This window comes from Balaenoptera ricei, chromosome 12 (genome assembly GCF_028023285.1).
Source record: "Balaenoptera ricei isolate mBalRic1 chromosome 12, mBalRic1.hap2, whole genome shotgun sequence".
Taxonomy (NCBI): Eukaryota; Metazoa; Chordata; class Mammalia; order Artiodactyla; family Balaenopteridae; genus Balaenoptera; species Balaenoptera ricei.
The window spans coordinates 28,977,974-28,999,816 of NC_082650.1; positions in this window are offsets into that span (position 1 = coordinate 28,977,974).

A 21,843-nucleotide genomic window follows, 5' to 3' on the forward strand; every position below is an offset into this window, starting at 1 on the left:
AAACTTGAAGGGTGAATGGGAGTGATCCAAGTGTTCCAGTTATCATTGCTCTGTAACAAATTACCTCCAAACTTAAAGTCTTAAAACAACCATTTCATTTTGCTCACAATTGGGAGGGTCAGGAAATAGGGAGAGTCGAGGTTGGGCACTTCTCACTTGGAGTCTCACGTGTGTTTACAGCCAGGTGACGACTGGGCTGTCATCTGAGGGCTAGTGCATCAGTTTTCTAGGGCTGCTGTAACAAAGTAGCACAAACTGGGTGCTTTAAAACAACAGAGATGTATTTCTCACAGATGTGGAGGCTAGAGGTCCAAAATCAAGGTATCAGCAGGGCCATGCTCTTTCTGAAGACTCTAAGGGTGGATCATTCCTGGCTTCTTCCTAGCTTCTGGTGGTTGCCAGCAATCTTTGCCTTATAGATGGATCCGCTCAGTCTCTGCCATCGTCACATGGCCTTTTCCCTGTCTCTTTGCAGGATCATCTTCTCCTTGTGTGTGTCACTGTGTCCAAATTTACCTCTTCTAGTAAAGACACCAGTCATTAAGTTAGGGACCACTCTAGTCCAGTATGACTTCGTTTGAACTTGGCTATGTCTGCAAAGACCGTCTTTCCAAATAAGGTCACATTCACAAGTTCTAAAGGTTAGGACTTGACATTCCTTTTTGGGGGACACAGTTCAACCCATAGTAGCTAGTTGGGGGAGGGTGGTGAATGTCTAAGATGTCTCACTAACATGGCTGGCTGTTGAGGCTGGTTGTCAGCTAGGAGCTTCATGGCCTTTTCTGGCCTTGCCTCAGAAATCGTATACCATCACTTCTGTCATACTCTGTTGGTTGAAACAGTCACAAGCTGTGGACCACACCTCCCAATGGAAGGATTGTGAAAGAATTTTCAGGTGTGTTTGACAGTTGCCACACCAAGCAGAAGGGAATGGTGACAGAACTGGTGCTGGTGAGAAACAAAACTGAAGGTCTATGAAAAGGCCAGGTCAAGGACACTTTGCAATTTGTGTGCGATTGTTTCCAAAGTGTTTGCTCAAAGGCTAATTACTATGAAACTTTAAAGAGAATACACAGAAAATGAGATGGGCGTGCAATTTTCTGTAAAGATACAATTAAACTCAGGAAAAATAACTCCTCCCTCCCTCTTCTCTCTTTATTCTTTTTTTCCCTCCCTTCCACCTTTCTTTTTCTTTTACTTCCCCAAGCATGTAGTAGAAGCATTAACATTTACATTTCATAATACAGAATTAAGTTTAGGTACTACATATGTATGCAGCCATGATCCCTTACTTACAATACAAATAGTATCTTAATTCATGAATTAGTAAATTGACATTCTCTAATACGTATTATAGCACCAAACAAACATGCATGTTTTAGAGTTAGGACAATCTAATCATGGACTAGTTTTGTTGCTTCAGTTTAAATAACAAAGCTATATAGAAAAATCTAAGAAGGATATATACATCAAATATTAAAAGTAATAAGCTGAAGGTGATAGTGTTCTGGAGTGCTTTTTGTTTACTTCTTTATACTCTTCTATAGTTTCCAAAATCACGTCAATAGACACATATCACTTTTAGAAAATAAACTATTAAAATGTAATGACTCTAATTTTGCTTAAGTTTTTTGCTTAAAAATTAGAGGCAATATAGTCTTTATTTTAAATTTTATTGGCTGATTCTTTGGAAGTGTTCCATTGCATCTTTTTTTTTTTAATTAATTAATTAATTTTGGCTGTACTGGGTCTTCGTTGCTGTGCGCAGGCTTTCTCTAGTTGTGGCGAGCGGGGGCTACTCTTCATTGCAGTGTGCGGGCTTCTCCTTGCAGTGGCTTCTCTTGTTGCGGAGCACGGGCTCTAGGCACGCTGGCTTCAGTAGTTGTGGCACGTGGGCTCAGTAGTTGTGGCTCACAGGCTCTAGAGTGCAGACTCAGTAGTTGTGGCGCACGGGCTTAGTTGCTCCGCGGCATGTGGGATCTTCCCAGATCAGGGATCGAACCCGTGTTCCCTGCATTGGCAGGTGGATTCTTAACCACTATACCACCAGGGAAGTCCCAAGAGACAATATATTCTTTTTCAACAACTTAAAAGTTAAAACTTTCTTTAATGCCTTGGTATAAATGGAGGTAAATTATTTAATTTCAAATAGAACATGGAAGGTGGTCTGGACAGCTACTTTATAGTATCTTCAGGGAAAGCCTCTTGGAAGAAATGACATTTTTGCTGAGTCCTAAAGAAAAAGAAGCCAGTCAATGAAGAGCTGAGCCAGAGCATTCCAAGCAGAGGAAACAGCAAGTTCAAAGGCCCTAGGGTTGCAAATGTGCCCAGCTTGTGTGAGGAACAGTTTCTGTGGCCAAAAGCATAGTCAGTGTTGGGAGAGCATCTGAGATAAGGATGGAAAGTAGAAGGTGCAAGATGACCTAGTTTCTCTAAGGCAGGGGTTGGCAGATGACTTCTGTGAAGGGCCACTTGAAAGTACAAAGTATGGAGTGAAAGAAAGGAACTGAGGAATGATGCATTTTGAGTGCATTTTGAGTAAGGGAAGACTAGAGCAAAATGTCCTTCCTTGAGGAAACTATGGCGTGGGTGATACCAGGGAAAAGAAATAAATATTCACTGTTACGAGCTGAATTGTGTCCCTGCCCCTCCCAAATTCATATGTTGAAGTCCTAGTCCTCTCAGAATGTGACTGTATTGGAGATAGGGTCTTTAAAGAGGTAGTTAAGTTAAAGTTCGTTCATTAGGGTGGGCCCTAATCCAGTATGACTGGTGTCTTTGTAAGAGGGGGATTAGGACACAGACAGGTACAAAGGGAAGACCACGTGAAGACACAGGGAGAAGAGCCTTTTACAAGCCATGGAAAGAGGCCTCAGAAGAGACCAACTCTGCCGACACCTTAATTTTAGACTTCTAGCCTTCAGAACTGTCAGGAAAAAAATTCCTATTAAACTCATCCAGTGTGTAGTATTTTGTTACATTGGTCCTAACAAACAAATACCCTGACCAAAGGCATGAGTGGAAGTGTTGCTTACTATGTAGAGATTCTTTGGGCCGGCATCGGTTGTTGTTATAATTTTACTGAGTGTTATTAGGGCTAGGACATTGTAAGAACTTTGCTGCCTTTAAAGTGCGTTTTCTTTATCCCCAGGCCTGTAGGGAGAAGGTGAAAGCTGGAGTGTCTGTTCAGTAAGTGCTGCGGAGTGCTGAACTCAAGAAACTATCCTGAACTCGTTCACGCTGAGCGATTCAGTCGTCTGGCTTAATTGTCCATTTGTCAGGCTCTGCAGAATTGCTGGAGTGACACTGCTGTTCCGTGTCAAAAGCAAGGTACGTCTTAGCTTCACTTCACTGTTAAAGTTGATGCCGGAGTACCTTTACACAATCCTTTTATTCTGCACTTTTAAGGCTCTTCTAAGTAAAATATGAAAAATGCTTTACAACTTGAATTCTGTTGGAAATTATAGCTGCAGCAGGCTTACCTCCTCCAGATCCCTTCTTTCTCTCTCAAAGCCCTTCTTTTCATAGGATTAAAAACCAACCTTTTAATTTTTTTCAAAACATGACTACAGAGCTAAGTGATTCAGTTCCCTACTTGTTCTTGGGGCTGTGTGGAGGTAGCAGAAGGAATGCAGAACGAGGGAAAGGAGAGCCGAGAAGCCTGGGTGGGTTTTTCACCTATGCCTCTGTTCCCCAGCTCCGTCCTCTGCCCTACATTGTTCCCTGGGAGCTGACCTCAATGAACTATATCCCCCAAGCTCTTGCCCTCTGCTTTCTGGTTGGTCTGGCCAATGGGAGGCACTAGCAGGGAGGGAGGGAAGCAGAGAGAGAGGTCTGGGTATTTATCCACCCCGCCTCTGCATGCCTTGTTATAGTTCTGGAAGTTTCTCTGCCTGTAGCTAGAGCTCCTGTTGATTGGCTCCAGGAAGAACATTTCCTCCCATTTTCCCTTCAGACCTAGGAGTAGTAACAGCTCCCATCTCTTCAGTTGCTAGTTCCTGGGTGCTTCACCATTCCTTGTTACTTTCTTCAACTCTGCCCACCCCTCTGCAAATAGTTTTTTCATTACATTGTTCTCAGTTAAGCCTTTAAGTATGCCAGTGCTAACACCCTGACTGATACAGACTCACGGATCAGAGGACATTTGCTTTCTTATATTAGATATTTAAAGCAGTATCGTTTATTCTGGCAAACTTTGGTATCCTTTTTTCTTCTGCACACTTTATTGAGAGGGCATAGGTCCCCCTTGAAATGAACCCTTGTTCCTTTTTAGTCATTCATGTATGTGCATTCTTGTGGTTTTCACCAGGCCAGACTAGGAAGCAATGGGGATGAAGTTCCCTGTGTTAAGTAATAACAGATGTATATATACCTAGTAGTGTGCTGGTAAACATTTAAAAACCAGCTCTAGGGGCTTCCCTGGTGGCGCAGTGGTTGAGAATCCGCCTGCCAATGCAGGGGACACGGGTTCGAGCCCTGGTCTGGGAAGATCCCACATGCCACGGAGCAACTGGGCCCGTGAGCCACAATTACTGAGCCTGCGCGTCTGGAGCCTGTGCTCCGCAACAAGAGAGGCCGCGATGGTGAGAGGCCCGCGCAACGCGATGAAGAGTGGTCCCCACTTGCCACAACTAGAGAAAGCCCTCACACAGAAACTAAGACCCAACACAGTCATAAATAAATAAATAAATAAATAAAAGAACGTGAATTTCTAAAAAAAACTAAGACCTGGCGCAGCTAGAATAAATAAATACATAAGTAAATATTTAAAAAAAAAAAAAAAAAAAAAAAAAAAAAAAAAAAAAAAAAAAAAAAAAAAACCAGCTCTATCGGTGGGGGGAACCCTGATGCCTGGATTTGTGGCATTTGCCATTTTCTGTGTAAATGTTTCCTCCAGGGCCAATTTCAAACCACCAGTGTGACATCGTTGAACATAAATTGGGAGGAGATGCCACCTAACTTTCAGCTCTTGCAAGCTGGTAGAAGCCAGCTCCAGCACCTCACTGTTTATGTCCAGCTATAGGCAGATTGGGATGAACACATTTATATTACAGCCGGAATTTAATAGGTTAAAACGTTACATTAAAGTAGTTTGTTGGGAAAGTCATTGTGAGTCAAAATGGGGGTATTTATTAGTTAGCAGGTGAACAGAAATTGGAAGCACAGGTGTGTTTGTGTTCTCAGTGGAGGGTACAAATGCTATTCAAGCGTTCCAGGTTTCAAATGTAAATTGAAGGCAGCCTCTTGATTCTAGGATCCTGGTACATTGTCACGGTCTCTAAACTATTGAATGTGCTGGTTTATTATTGCAAATCAAGCTTCAGTTATAGCTGGAGGGTTTACTTTTCTCCTTTCTCAAATCAGTTTTATGTTTAATTAGCAACGTGAGGTGGGAGGGTGAAAAATTATCTGAAGATGATAGAACAACCAACATGGTTTCATTTGACGTTCTCTGAATATATACTGGAAATGTGACCAAAGTTATGTAACCAAATCTTGGAATCCAGAGCCCAGGAGACAGCCCTTAAAGCTTAAAAGAACAACTTTAAACAGAGCAATAGATAGAAGCTGAAAATAGCAGGTATTAAAGCGACTGTGCTTATAAGCCCCTAACATGGGCCATGACGAAAATATAAATAGGTTCCAAAAGTGTTCAGAAAAATTCTGGAATGAAAGGAGTACCAAAAGTTATTATAGAAAACTAATTACATTTCAAGTTAAGACCAAACCTCTTGAAGTGAAATAAGTGCCAGCCATGATCCCCTGCATGTTATAACATTAAGTGAAACTATCAGAAATCGAGTGAAGGACTGGATCGAACATTGGGAGTTTATTCTGATATGTGTATGCAAATTGAGTTTCTGCAGTTACATCTATTTTAGATCCTTTATTAGACGTTGGTGGTGTCCTGAGGGTGGGGCGCTAGGAATAGCCAGCCCTCTGTGTAGCAGTACGGAAGTGCATTGTCTGTAGAGAAGTGACTACAGGTTAGTCTGCTTTTTATCACCACCATGTGCTAGTAATTCTAAACGATGTCAGTGATGAATCTCGAAAAAATCCGTTTTTGGTTTAAGTTCCAATTTTTATAGTTACTACTAAGTTTTAATAATATATACATATTAGCTCCAAATTTGCATGTATTGTCACTTGTCCTTTAATAGACATTGTATTCTGCAAAGAAGTCAGTGTGGAGAATTCCTAGCTATCTTGTTGGCTCTAACACATGTGAATTTAGCTACAAATGCTTGTTTCTAGGGTAAGTTCATAACAATTTGGAGTTGTTTTAGCTGGCTTCCTACAAAGTTCAAGCCCCCAGTTCCTAGCACGCTACATACTCCTGCATTTAAGCAGTAGATTTGCTATAAACAATGATAGTATAGAGATTATAAAGAGGAAAGAACAGAATGAGTTATTTCAATTCCTCTTTCTCATTTTGTTTTCATTTGTGTTTAAATTAGAAACAGTGAAGCAACACCAGCTACAGGGTGTAATATTTTTGTTTGATTAGTACAAATTTAATTCCTGCAGGATAGAGTTTTCGGAATTTGCCTAATATCTTTAAAATTGAATTTTATTCTTTTAAAAATTGTTAATTATTTTAAAACTAAAAGAAGAAAATGAAGAAAAGAAAGCATTACATTAATGATATGATTTAGAAGTCAACTAAATTTTAACTTCTGTGGATGTTTCAGCTTTATTAAAATCGCTTATTAATTTTATTGGCATGATATATAAAATTCAATAAGAGAAAATGTTAACTGTCTGCATTTACTTTCTATTATTATTATTTATTTCATTTCATATTTGTACTAAAGGTAGTTTTATCTCCAAAAAGGAGGAGAGTGAAAAATGCTGTGTTCCATGTGTTAAATACACTAGGTATGTACGCTAGGTAAATATGAGACTTGTATAAGTGATATAATTGTCCTCTCTCATGCTTGCCTTGTTACTGTAATGTTTTACACATTCTTTTAAAGGAAATCATTCACAGTAAACATTAAGATCCTATTCTAAAGGAAGCCAAGTATAATAGATTCCAGTGACACAGGCATAGAGACGATATCTGTTCCCAGGAGTCTGTGAAAGAGGAGCCCCAAGCACGTTGCTCCCTCACACAGTGGTCACCACGGACTCAGAGGCTGAATGTCCCTGGACAATTGTAAACCCAATGCTGTGTAGTCAGAGGCTAAGAGAAAAAGAAGCAGATGAAAACGTCCTTGTAGGCCAACTGCTGTGTGCGTGAGTGTACACATGCATACACACATGCACACACACAATCATACTTTGGTAAGACAGCATCTTTTCCTCCTTTGACAGTACTGTCATCCAGTATGACCTCAGCCCATCTGTAATTCACAAATGAGTGATATCAGGAATCAAAATGTCTCATCACCGGAACTGCTGATTAAACTGCAATCCATTGTTTCCTGCAAAATATCATACCTGGAGATGGAATTCATCCTCGGAATTTCTTACCAGAAACCAATAAAACCATTGCACTATCATATTTTAAATGTGCCTACTCAATCTGCTATCTTATATTTTTTAATGAAAATCACCTTTCATGTTCTAGGTGACGGCAGGCAGCTGTGCAACTGTGTTCAGTTACTGGAAAATTGCTTGTTGTGCTAAAAAGCATTTTTCATAACAAAAAATTGCAAATTCAGAAAAGTTTACGATCAAGACTTTTGTTTAAAAAAACTTTTTTATTTTTGGCTGCACCGCAGTTCATGGGATTTTAGTTCCCCAACCAGGGATGGAACCCAGAGCCCCAGCTGTGAGATAGCTGAGCCCTAACCATTGGACCGCCAGGGAATTCCCTAAATTTTTTTATTTGTCCTTTCTTTTGAAGGACATTTGTTTCTAGGACAGTATGTTGAATTCCTGGTGCTAGTTGAGGCAGGTTCTCCTGAGTCCCTAACTTAACATGCTTTAATTTAATCACACATGTAATCTATGCTATTTCTTCGTAAAAATTAAACCTGTCAGAGGTTGGCAACATTTTTTGCATCATGGAGCTTATGAAAAAAATGAACGCCTTGGTGTGTAAGATTATTTTTTAAAGCAGGGGTGGGAGACAGGAGCATTTCTCACAAGTTTCAGGGAATACAGTCTCCGTTTCCCTAGTTTCTTTCTTAAGCAATCTCTGAATGTAAACTTGGAAGTTCAGGACTAAACTAAGTAATTTTTTTTAAAGTATAGTATAAAAAGAAGTATCCAACGTCAAACCACTTGGTAACAAGTACATTTGTCATGTTGATCTGATCAAATATGCATTCCTGGTTCCAAGTTAGTTCCTTTATGTCTTTTATAGCTACTGATGATAATGGGGTAGGAAAATGACCTGATATACTGGTTCAAGTAAGACTGATCACTGATCTGACTGTTTTGAATAGGTTGGTGTCTGTGGTGGGATAATAAACTTGAGAATCAACCTGGATGTTCTTTGCTTCTTCTTTCGACCATACCCCAGCTGGGCTGGGAGACTTGGGGCATTTGTCAGGACTGTACTTGAGAACAAAGACAGCAAGTTCTTAGTCTTCTAAACTTAAATGCTACAGGTCCAAGTGCAAGATATAGAAAGATATCTGGAGTAGACTTTTGTGTTGACTTTCCAGAGTTGTTTCTTTTCCCCTGTCTCCTCAGACAGTAGAAATGCGTCCTAAGCTGGGGTGGGAGTGAGAAGAGAGTTTGGAATTGAAAAGGTGGGGTGGGAATTGGCATACTGTGGAATACTCTTTTCTGTTGGGGTTCTGAAAATCGAGCAGATCTGTTCTGGTTAAATCCTGGGCACTGCAGACCTTCTGGGGAACTCCCCCCCCTGCCCTCACAAAGCGGCTGCCATCCGTAGCGCTGGTGGCAGGGGGATTCTAAGTTGGAGAAGCTACCAGGGTTCCTGGAGACCCAGAGTGGGTGGGAAGACATTTGGAAGTTTCTGGGTAGCTCCATAGAAGTGAACGAAAGCTCAGCTCCAACCCAAGTTCTTGATCCTTGTATTTTAAAGTTGACGTAATAATGTGATAGAATTGTGATCAAACTTCTGTCTTCTGCTTCATTCTCCAGGGCTTATCAGTACATGTGAACTTTTAGTGCCTCTCTGAGAGAATTTACTAGCACAAATGATGGAGAAATAGAAAATAGAAAAATAGGATATGTTTATTTTTGACTCATTGAGCACACAGTGTCAGGAGATTGCTATCTATTTATCATAGATATGTCATTGTTATCTGAAGACCTTGTGGAAAGTTCATAGTGTTTTGGGGCTGTTACCATACAATATTGCCAGTGTATAAAAAATGACAAGTTTAAAACTCTCCTTTTCAAGTTGTATAAGAGTAAAACCTAAAATATTCTATGTAATTTATAGCTTTAATAATTCCAAATGGGAAGTTTTTTGCCTTTTGTGATTTTTCCTCATTGTTTTCCACACATATAACAATCTAAATCAGCAGTGTCCAATGGAGCTTTCTGCATTGATGGAGGTGTTCTATAGCTACGCTGTCCAGTTTAGTAACCACTAGCCACATGTCACTATTAAGCACTTGAAATGTGGCTAGTGAGACTGAATTTTTCATTTAATTAAATTTTAATTTAAATAGCCACATGTGGCTAGCGTCTACCACAGTTGGACAGTGCAGGTCTAAACTCTTTATTTTTCCTCCAAAGTCTATGTAGAAAATAATTCATGAAATATCTGTAACAGGAATAAAATCTGCATAACTTTTATATAACATGTACTGTCTCCGTCACTAGTAAACACTGGCTTTCTCCTGGCTTTATTGGTTATCATTTTATATACAAATGCTCTGACTTCCCAACAATCTATGCATTCCTTGAGGGAAGCTATTGTGAATTATATTTTTTGCACTCTTTAAGCATCTACCATAGTGTGCATATGTGTACGTGTAGCCAATAGTAGGCATTGATAAGTATTGTTTGAATCATAATCTAACTATAAAGTAATGACACCGATTTTATAAATACACACACACATATACTTAATCCTCGTTATTTGCAGATTCTGTATTTACAAACTCACCCACTCGCTAAAGTTTATTTGTAGCCCCCAAATCAACACTCCCAGTGCTTTCACTGTCATTTACGGACATGGACAGAATGGTGATGAATTTGAGTTGCCCATCGTGCACATTGAGAGTGAACAAGCCTAAACCTGCCTTCTAGTTTCAGCTCTCATGCTACATACAAGGGTCTTTTGCTTGGTGTATTTAGTGCTGTGTTTTTCACGTTTTTGTGCTTTTTGTTGGCGATTTCACTGTTTAAAACAGCCCCCAAGCTTAGTGCTGAAGTGTTTAGTCCTCAGTGTTTTAAAGTGCAAGAAGGCTGATGTGCCTTACAGAGAAAATACCTGCTTCAGATAAACTTCGTGCAGTTGTGAGTTGTAGTGCTGTTGGCTGTGAGTTCAGTGTTAATGAGTCAACATAAAGATGCCTGTTTAAAGGCATCTTTAAATAGATGCACACATGAAACAAGATTATATATGGATTGGTTAATGAAAATGTGACCTGAGGCTTGTAGGAACCCAACCCTGTATACTCTGTATTTCTCTTTAGGAGCAATGCTTCAGTATTCGCTAATTCATGATGACTTTATAGAATCTAACTACCGTGAACAATGAGAATCGATGGCGTATGCTTGCATATATGTGCGTATATATATATATGTATGTGTGTGTGTATAAAATCTGTGTGTGTGCGTATACAAAATCTGGGGGTTGTACGGAGTAAGTTCATCACTTTACAAGTCCACCATGCACATTATTCTGAGGCAGAGGAAGGACTGATTTTAGTAGGTGATTTGTAATGACACTGATGTGAGGGGAGATTCTAATGGAAGATACGGCACCCTTTTCTATTGGTCTTGTGATCACTGCTATAAATTTCATTTCTATCTTCCCTCTTTCCTTCCTGTTCCTGGGACTCTAGCTCTGTACACTAGTTCTTTCCCTTAGGCTCTCTGATAGTGAACAAGTTGAAAGTACTCTTACTTTCACTGGTACTTTTACTGGTAATGCTTACTAAATACAGAAGCATGGCCAGCCTTCCATAGTTTAGGTTGATCCCAGTGAGATTTATAACAAAGCTAAACACATCACTCCCCTATGGTATTGCCTTTCCCAACAGAGTGCCGCCATTTTCACATTCCCTGGGGAGAAGGTAGGACTTGCCTGCTCTTCTTTTGGTAGTTGTGGTTGTGCTGGTTGAGAGCAGATGAGCCGAGGACCCGGTAGTCTTCAGTTCTACGCTGGCTCAGCAGCCAGGACAGGGAAACCAGATCCCTCGGAATAAGCCAGGTTGTCATTTCTGTCTGTCCCAGAGGACCGCATCTTTGAAAGGAATAAAGCCAAGAGCCATGACTGGCTTTGGCAGTTGTGAATCTTTCATTCATACATTAAGATTCTGAGGATTGAAATGAAGAAATGGAGTCTATAATCACATAATCTATCTGACTGTAGCAGAGAACAAAACAGCTATTTCCCCATCACGCCATTAAGTAACCTGTGTTAAGTTAGAAAGAAATTTGGGTGGAAGCTCGCTGCTTCTTGAAGAGGTATGGTCAGTTTTCACCAAAATTAACTCCCAGTGTAAAACTGTCTTTCATTAGTATAAACATGAAATTTATTAGCCCTGAAGACTTTCTAGAAAGCCAACTCATTCTCTTCATTGCAAGAATAAAAACAAACAAAAAAACTAGCATTCTTTACCCCCCAGTAGCTTGCATTTATCAACACGCAGTGAGCATGAATGGCTCTGCTTGCTTTGAGCAACTCTGAAGTGAGCCAATTTTAGTGCCCTTGTCTCAGATTTGAGATGCTCTCACTCCGTGTACCCTCAGTACCCTCAGTATTCATTTGACTGCACATTGACCCAGTGCCAGGATTGTAAGCAGCTGACATATCATTTGTATCTACTGACCAAATTTTATTTACTGAGGGAATTTTTTTTCTTTGTAAAAATACGTGTATCGTTTTTACTTGTGACTTGTTTTTATTTTAGGAGGGCACCTGCTACTTTGTTTAAATCTGGAAATAATTTCAAAAGTTAGTTGTCAAATTTGACAGCAGCCCTCTTTCTCCCTTCTGTTTTTCTTTCTTCCTCAACACTTTTGAAGCTGGGTAAGCCCTGAACCAGAATCTTCAGATGCAGGATGATTCTGGATCATTCTGCTAAATTTTCCGGTGCAGATGTGGGTTTACTGCGAAGTAAATGAAGCGTAAACTTGAGGGTCCATCACTTAGATGGACTCTTCCCAAGACCATTAGATGTTCACATGTTCACCTGAATTTATATATTTCTGAAATAATTTCATGTTCTTTTTCTTAAAAAGTATCCTCCCCTCCCTCCTCCCCAACGTGCACAATGGTCTAAACTTCAAGTACCACAAAACCTGAGTCTGTCTCTGTCTCTATGGCTAAGTGACTAGACCTGTGTGTCATTTTCCTCCTGTAATGCTGGCAGCCTCTCCTGACCTAGGAAGCTGAGGCCAGTCACGCATTCTGTTTCTGTTGCTCCTTTCTCAGGAGCTGGGTTAGGTTGCTCCTTTCTCAGGAGCTGGGTTAGACCTTTCATGCTCAGACAGAGCCCTGTAATAGTTATTAACAGTTCTTTAGTTTCCTCTGTGTATCACTCAGTGTTCTTCAGAAAAACAGACCAATAGGAAATTGATTGATTGATTAGAAAGAATTGGCTCACATCATTATGGAGGCTAGCAAGTCCAAAATCTGCAGAGCTGATGTCCCTGTTTAAAAGCCGTCAGACAGGATAATTCTCTCTTACTTGGAGAATGGTATGACTTTTGTTCCATTCAGGCCTTCACCTGGTTGGATGAGGCCCACCCACACTCTGGAGGGCAATCAGCTTTACTCAGTACACTGATTTAAATGTTAATCTCATGACAAAACATCCTCCCAGAAATCCCCAGCATAATGTTTGGCCAGATATCTGGGCACCCTGTGGCTTAGTCAAGTTGACGCATGAAATTAACCACATTCTGTCAGCTGACTCAGCTGTTATTTCCAGGACTGGACTGTTTATACCTGGGTTCTTAATAGTTCATTTTCTTTTAAACTATATATGCAATTCCATTTTAGCACACGTTATTGGAAAGCTTCTGTATGTCCTATGGACAAAAGGTAGGGAATAGAGGGAAGGAGAAAAATAGGGACTTATCTTTGAAGAATTTGTCGTTTAGGTGTAACCCTGTGATTAACCTACTCGTTGAAACAACTCCAGGAGAATTCAAAGGCCAGGCAATGATTGAGCTCAACGCAGAGAGTCCAAGGAGTCTTAAAGGTAGGCAGAGGTCTTTCCAGAAAGAAACGCTTAGGAAAGACTTCAGGTAAATTTTGAAGCTAAATTAAAAAACAAAGCAGTTAACTTGATGGAGACCAGGAGGTGGGACTTCCTGTTAAACAGGAACGTCCAAAGCAGTGTGGTGGCCTGATTGTTTGAAGACATGGGGCTGTGTTGAGGCCAGAGAAGCTACCAAATAATAGGTTGGTTGCGAATTGGCAGGATAAGAATTCAGCGTAGTTCTTGTAAGGTTTTGAATTGAGGGGCGGCTTCTCACTGCAGAGAACTGATATTTAATGAGGACTTCTAATTAAATACGTGGACTAAGAGCTTTGTACAATAAACAGAATTTTCACTGCAGTGTTGTTTGCTTGTTTAAGACCTTAAGATAATTGTTCTTCCTTTATAATGTTAACCTATGTCTGTCTTTGGAAACTACTAATTTTTTTCCTGAGGCTAATTGAGAATTTGCCACATGTAAAGGTAGTTCATAACCTTACAATGCTTATGAACCTTACCTATATCATTATGCCTCACATTGTCTATAATAACTAAGAATTTACAATTTAATTTTCTTCACTAGGTCAGTGGTTTAAACTCTACTTCAAGAATAGCTCCAGAGGGAGAGGAAGGGAGGTGTCTTGTTTCACAAGTTCAGTTTCTGTCTAAAAATTGTTGGAAGAAAGTGGATTGTTTTTTTAATTAAGAAAATTACTGCTGTAGGTTAAAATTAATAGTTACAGAGAAAATCATAACTAGGTTAATAAAGCTCAGAATGTGTGTGTGCATGTGTTTTGGGGGTGGGGGGAGAGGGAAGGAGAGAGATTTGCTGAAATATTTGCTTACAGAATCTTATCTATTGTATTTATAATACACAAAACGAAACACAGTTGTATACGTAGTATAGATACTCAGAAAGTCACAAACTAGCCGTCAACTTTGTGGGCTTAGCAGAAACCTAAGAAATTAATGTTTTAATTTTTCTCATTTCTATCAGTAATATATTCTAGAACATCAAAAGAAAAAATTGGACCAGCTTGACTATTTAGTCTACAATTTAGTTTTTATTATTATTTAGTTGATAATTTGGTCTAGAAAACACTATCTTCTAAAGAATAAGTATAATTTATTTCACTCTTTCAAGTAACTCAGTTGCTTCTTCAGGAGCTTGCCAAACAAGACTGTGATGTGTTAACAGAGGCTAGAGAAAACTCCTAGCTTTCTATACAAACCTCACTATCCTTTTGTTTGTGTACTTTAGAATGTTACTTTGATTGCTAGAAATCCATTTCAGATCCTTTATCAGGCTTAATCACCATACCATCCCCCCTCCCACACCCAAAAAAACCAACAAAGGAAACTCCCAATTTTTCTTTTTTTTTTTCATCTAAATCAGTCAGTGGTGGTCAGCCAGGGGTGTTTGCCCCCCCAGGGGTTATTTGGCAACGTCAGGAGACATTTCTGTTTGTTACAGTTGGGGGAGTGCTACTGGCATCTAGGGGAGAGACAGCAATGCGGCTAAATAGCCTACAATGCACACGGAGTTCCTTTGAACAAAGAATTGTCTGACCCCAAATGACAGCAGTTCTGAGGCTGAGAAACCCTGCTCTAAATAGATCTATCCAGTCTCATTTTGTATTCGACATCTGTTGGGCTGTCCATCTTTCAATGCATTCTTTGCTTTAAAAACGAAAGGCAGCACCTGTGACCTCAGCAGAGAAACATGCATGCAAGTATTTAGCTTTGTTTCCAATGATAAATGCTGCCCCTCTCGAAAGTACTCCAGTACTTGCAAGTAACATTTCCCAAGAGGGAAAAATACTGATTAAGGAATTTCTAAGCAGTGAGAATGGCAGAGTCATAACACCACAATGAAAGACAGTTTGGGGGCTTCACACTTTTCCTCTATTGACCTTTACTGTGGGACTCTTGACGGTTATCATCTGATACACAGTGAAAAATGGAGGACTTCCCTGGGGGTCCAGTGGTAAAAACTTCACCTTCCAAGGCAGGCGGTGCAGGTTCCATCCCTGGTGGCGGAGCTAAGATCCCTCATGCCTGCTGGCCAAAACAAGGAAACATAAAAAAACAGAAGCAATATTGTAACAAATTCAAGAAAGACTTTAAAAATGGTCCACATCAAAAAAAAAAAAAAAAAAAAAAGCACCCTGATTCTTTGAAAAGCAGAGACCAGTTTACATAAAATTCCACCACCTGCTCCAGTGTAAACAATAACACCCACCCACAAGCCAAGTCCTTTGGGGGTTCAAGGAGAACCTTTGTGCTGTTGTTTTTCCAGCAGTGGCGGCAGCAACCTCCCTGCAGATGGCAGATAGGGTGTCATGTAGTGGGTGACCTATAAATATTGTTGAGGGACTGCCTTCAGGCCTGGGGTGACTTTTTTCCCTGACTCTCTAATTTCTTACTCTGTGATTAATGTTTTCTCCCAGTCCACCAGGGCTGCTCCAATAGTGAGAAGCTTACAAGCATAAGCAAAGAAACTGAGACATTCAGTTTTGAGCACTGGCAGGGAGAGGATACTTAGAAAATTAAAAACCGTGTTTCTTAAACTTAGCGAGAAGGGATGTTCAAAACAGGAGAAATATGTGTTTAACTTGGAAGTTTGCTTGACCTTGTTTCCACATCACGAGGACCCTCTTATCTGCCTCATGATGAGAATTTTTTGTCAGCTCCTGCAAAATGTTTTGGCTACAATGAAAGCTGATCTATCCCGTTTGGCTCAAATGGATTGGGAAACAAAACCATGTGAAAATCTTGGGGCTAGGAAAGAGGTCCAAATGGCTTAGGATTTGCTTTTAATTCGTGAGTTCTATTGATAAAGGTCAAACTGGAAACGCAAGCTGCCTTAATTCCACAAGGTGGTTTTAGCATGTGTGTGATTTGCAAATCTGTTCCTGAATTTTTAGAGTGTGTTTCTGAGTCTCAGTTCTAGAGAAGTTATAAAACAGGGCAACTCCCAGCCACAGAAGTAGGTACAGTATGTACAGTAGACCTCTTACCTCTGTTCAGACTGGCCAGAGTGTAATGTTATCTCACTGCATTGATAGCTTTGGTACCTTAAAGGAATGAATGTCCAGAGATCATCACTGTGTCCTTTGATAAAAAGGACTGATCTAGACGAAAGAAATCCCAGCCAGCCTGAGGAATCACGTAATTAGAGAAACCACATGGGCACTGGGACTCAGCCGCTGGCACAGAAGGCAAGTCCACTCGGGTGACAAAGCAGCCTTTCCCAGGTCATCCAATAGGGAAGGGCAGTGAGTGACCCGTAACGATGGGGCCCAACATTGGGTTCATTATATAATTAGCTCTCTGTTATTCAGGGCCTAATTCCCTGAATTAGCCAATGTTCCGTGCTCTTCCCTGCTGCTAGACTGTTAGCCAGCTTGGAGCTTAACACCTTCAGAAGGATGTTGGTTTTTCTAAAGAGATGTTAGAACATTTTAACGAACCACAATTAAAAAGCAAGAGTGATAAGTACACCTGTGTTCTTCATTCCCATTGTGACATTTAAAAAATACTTTCCTCTTTAATCATATCTTCGCTTGACTGAAGACCAGTGGCGTTCCAGAATTTTTATTCAGTTCTCAAACCCCTACTTATGAGCAGGAAGGAGCTCAGTGGGCCAAAAGTTACCACTTACATTTCCCTCCTTGAACTCGGTCTGACTATGCGAAAGCACTTAGTCCTGAGAGCCATGCTGGTGGTGTCGGTGCTTCATTCTCACATTAATGGATTAGTGAGAGAAACTTTGGCAGATCTTTAGAGCTGGAGGGGTCTTCGGGTCATCCCTGCTTTACATTTGAAGGAGTCCAGGACAAAGAAACAGGAGTAGTCGGTTGTCTAAGGTCACGAGGGTATTGAATGAAGGAGTCAAGATTTGCAGTTTAAAATATGTTAAGAGGATAGATCTTATGTTAAGTGTTCTTACCACACAAAAAAACCCAACCCAAACAAAACCACACACAAAAGGACACAAGGGCATTTTTGGAGGTGATGGAGACAATTAGAACCTTGAAAGTTATCAGGGGCGTATGTATATGTACAAACTCATCAAGATGTGTACATTGAACGCGTGCAAATTTTGTACACCAATTATACCTCAGTAAAGCTTTTTTCTCCCTTCTCCAAACAATGCTTTCTTTTTTTAAAAACGTTTTATCCTCCAGCTTTATTGAGATATATTTGACATATGACATTGTGTAAGTTTAAGGTGTACAACAATAAAACTTAGAAAGAAAAAGGAAATAAAAAGACAAGCATTGACTGAGAGACTATATTTGCAATTAAAGTATCTGTCAGAAGACTTGTATCCAGAATATATAAATAACTCCTGCAATTCAACAATAAAAGATATATAGCCCATTAAAATATGCAAAAGCACAGATACTTTCAAAGAAAGAGACATAAAAATGTAACAATAAAGATGAACAACTTGAAAAAGAAGAGATTTGCTCGAGTTGTTTTCGGCCAAGTTCACAGCTCTTTTTACTACATTGTTCTGAACGAAATTATCTAGTCCCCTGGTTGGATAATGCAATCATCATAATAAAGCAGTTATTAACAGTAGTTATAATCAGGTGCCCAAAAGACTCAGCTACAAAATATAAATTTAGTTTAGCATGGTTCCCATGAACATATATCTTTAACGGGCTTTCCTCAAACTAGACCCCTAATTGATGGCGGTGCCTGGATTGGTGGGCTGCTCGTCATGGCTCTTCGAGGCTTACTGGCCACCAAGAGAGTCCAGTGGTTGGTGCTACCTTCTTCTGTGAACTCATGGCTGGACGTGTAAATCTACTTCCTCCCCTCCTTCCTGTAGTTTTCCCGCCAGCAATGTATGCCATAAAATCTAAGGGATTTGAGAAATGAATAAAATGCACCTTTGTTTTCTTCTCAAACTGGGAATGAGTATGAGGCATCCTCTATTCTGCGTTATTTGTGTCTCTCCAGAGCAGTATCGGGGTTTTCTCAGGTCAAAGGATGACCTCAGTATATTTTAAAGCAGGAGCCATTGCCAGTGTGATTTAAGCCCAGGGGGTTTCTTAGCCTGGGGCTCCTGCAAGCTTAAGGAAGAATTTGCATCTTATGAAACTTTGTCATCTGTCTCCTCCTATAGGTCGAGTCTGGAGGGGTGTGTCTCCTGCCAGGGGAGATAATTGGTTGGTAATGAGACTTAGTCATGGTGGGGGGCGGGACTCTGCTGATCTTTGTAGACAAACCAGGGAAGAAGGAGGATGGAACGATAGGCCCACTTCTCTGCGTCTGTGTTGTGTGATGTGGGATAGAAAGCGAACATCAGAGCTTAAACCATTTCAAAAGCCCAAATCCAGCTGAGCCCCCCCCCCCCCCCCCCGGCAGCCCACTGAGAGGCTGTTATGGGAAGCAAGTGCGCTGCCACTTTATTAGTTTGCGGGGGGAGGATGGTGGGATCCTGTTATTTTGCTTCTGAAGTGTAAAGGCTTCTTTTGTAGTGTGTCATCTTCATAAAAGGCCATGTATTTTAAGATTCCATTTATAGGAAATATCCTGAAAAGGCAAATCCACAGAGACAGAAGGTGGATTTGTGGGTGTGAGGGGATGGGGAAGGGGGATTAAGGAGGAACTGCTCTTGGGTAGGGTTTCTTTTTGGGGTGATAAGAAACATCCTGGATTAGATAGTGGTGATGATGGCACAACACAGCAAATATACTACAAACACTGAATTGTATACTTGGAAAGAGTGAATTTTATGTTATGTGAATTATATCTCAATTAAAAACTATATAGTGTGTCATCTTAAAATGAAGACTGGTAGAAGGTGACGTTGGGGGTGGCAGGTCCTGCTGTGCTCCGAATGACAACAGCGTCTCATGCTTGTTGTGTACTATCCACTGTTCTAAGGGCTCGACCCATGCTCATCCTGTAATCCTCACAAAAGCCCCCTGAGATGGTGCTGTCAATACCCACACGTAACCGAAGGAGGAATTGAGGCCCAGGGAGGACAGGTGACTTATTGAATAAGTCCTCCCCGGGCCATCCTAGTGCTGTGTTCCTGCTTGCATTCTACCGAGGTCACTGCAGGGTACTGAAAAACAAACAGTTGGAGAGGCCATGTGTGTGCAGGAGCTCTGGGTGGCCCAGTCTGAATGTTGGCGCAAGATGGGCCTCCAGCAAAGGTTATTTGCACAAACGGATTAGTCCACCTGGCTGTCGTGCCAGCCCTGTGACTGACGTCAGCCCACTCTGGCCGCTAAAGGACACAGGTGTCACTTGCTGTAGATTGGTCTGTGCGGACACACCTCATCCTCTCCCAGACACCTCCCAACGGGCGGGATGGAGGAAGCTTGGCGCTCACTTCTGATGCAATACTGGCAGCCGTCTCAATGCACGTGACCTTGAGGGTTAATGTGTGCACACAGTACCATCCAGTTCAGGTCTTTGGTAAGAAATAACCTTGAAAGCAATTCTGCATACTGTTCATGCTTTTTTTTTTTCCCGTTTTTTGGCCGCACTGCGCGGCACGCAGGATCTTAGTTCCCTGACCAGGGACAAACCTGTGCCCCCTTCAGTGGAAGCTCAGAGTCTTAACCACTGGACCACCAGGGAAGCCCCTACTGTTTTATGCTTTTAAAATCAGTCATACTGATCTCCAAATGAAGAAAAAATGAGTCACTGTGGATACCTTAAAATGATCCTCGTTTTAAGTTAATAATATATTAGAAATAAGGATCTGGTTACTTTCCATTTTGTTGAATACTTAAAAATCATAAGTTTAGTGTTCTAATTTATCTTTAGAAGTAGTCTTTTTTTTTTTTTTTCCCTAATAAGTGAAACATAGGTAGATATTTGGCACCTGGAGCTCTAAGCCATGTGGACTTGGGTAAGAACCCCTGTCTGGGTTGAAGCCTTGCCTGGCCATGTAGTAGCCACGTGCCCAGGTATATTTAGCGTCTCTGTACTTCTGTTTCCTGAGTGTAAAATGGGACAATCATAACACCTACCCCATAATGGTGGTGTGAGGTTCCAGTGGCCTAACCAGTGCAAAGCGCTGAGAGAGGAGGTAATGCGAGGCAAGTGCTATGCCTGCTATTTATATTAAATCTGGCGACTTCAATCTGCCACATTAATAGTTAAGATGGCAACAGGAAGTCATGTATTTGTACCAATCCTTGCAGGCTTCAGAGCCTGCTTCCTTCACTGTCTTATTAGATTCTAATATGGTCCCCATTTGATACATAGGGAAATGCAAACTGTCTGTTCATGATCCCACAAGGAATTAATGTCTTAACTGGGTCCAGAACTCAATTTTCCTTATTCTTAAACCAGTTTTATTTGTTTTTGAAAATCATCTCTCTCTATATCATTGATGTTTTAGTGAGAAATTTTCAAAAATGAAGATGTGTTTAAAGATTCAAAAATATTTAAAGATCAAATAATAAAGGTGCATTATTTGAGGGAAAGAAGCTGAGACCAGGACCCAGCTTCCAGTTAGTTCCACAGCTTCCAGCCCCTGTTCTGTTGTGCTTGTTCACGGTTTATAGATTGTTCGTGGTGATAGGGATATTAAGGTTCATCAGCATTAACCTTTCATGTTATGGATTAGGAAACATTTCCAAAGAGCTGGTATGACTTTATTAATTCCGCTGAAGAAGTAAATCTAAAACCTAAGAATCCAATATATTGGTCTAGTTCCAAGTCTGGTCACCTTTCTATTTAAACACATTCTGCTTCATGGGTAAAGACTTAACTTTGAGTGCTCCTGGGACTACATCAGAACCGGGCAATAGCTTGTTCCTCTCCCTGCTCCTTAAGTGCCCCACTGGCAGGGCCTCTCCAGGTGGAGGGCCCGTGGGCAGCCGGGGGCCCGCCTGCGATGCTTTATAAAGCTGGAGGTTCATATACATGTAGCCAGTGCACAAATAGCCCTCCTCCCCAGAATTACAGCGAAGCCCTCTCTCTGCCGTATTCAGGTCTTTTCCTGCATCTTTTCTGCCATCTACTAGCAGATTGGGCAAACCCAGATTATACTCATCCAGAATGCTAAAGAGAGTTGTATAGGCCTCCTATTGAAAAGAAGCATCCCCACGTGGACACTGAGAGGTCTCCAGGAACCGGGGCGGGGTAGGTTCTGTTTCTCTTTGCCACACCCTTCAGTGAGCTGTGCTCTGAATGGGGAGAGTGTAAGGCGTATGCTCTTCTCAGGAGGGATGGTTCAATCTTTGCTGAATTTTCCACATTCACTTACCCAAGCCGCTCTATCAGCAGCAGCACACAATTATTTAGCATTCAGGGCTCAGCACGGTCAGCAGGACTTTGACACTCTTGAATGGTCCTCTTGCTTGCCTATGTTTCCCACAAACTGTAGGCCCTGTGTCAGTAGAGATTTTCTTGTTCACTTTTGCATCTGTAACTCCCAGCACAGTGCTCAGCACACAGTAGGTGCTCAGTAAATGCTTTTAAAATAAATCACTGCTGAGACAAACTTCAAAGCAAGGGAGGTATCCATGAACATGAAGCAAAGGATGAACCT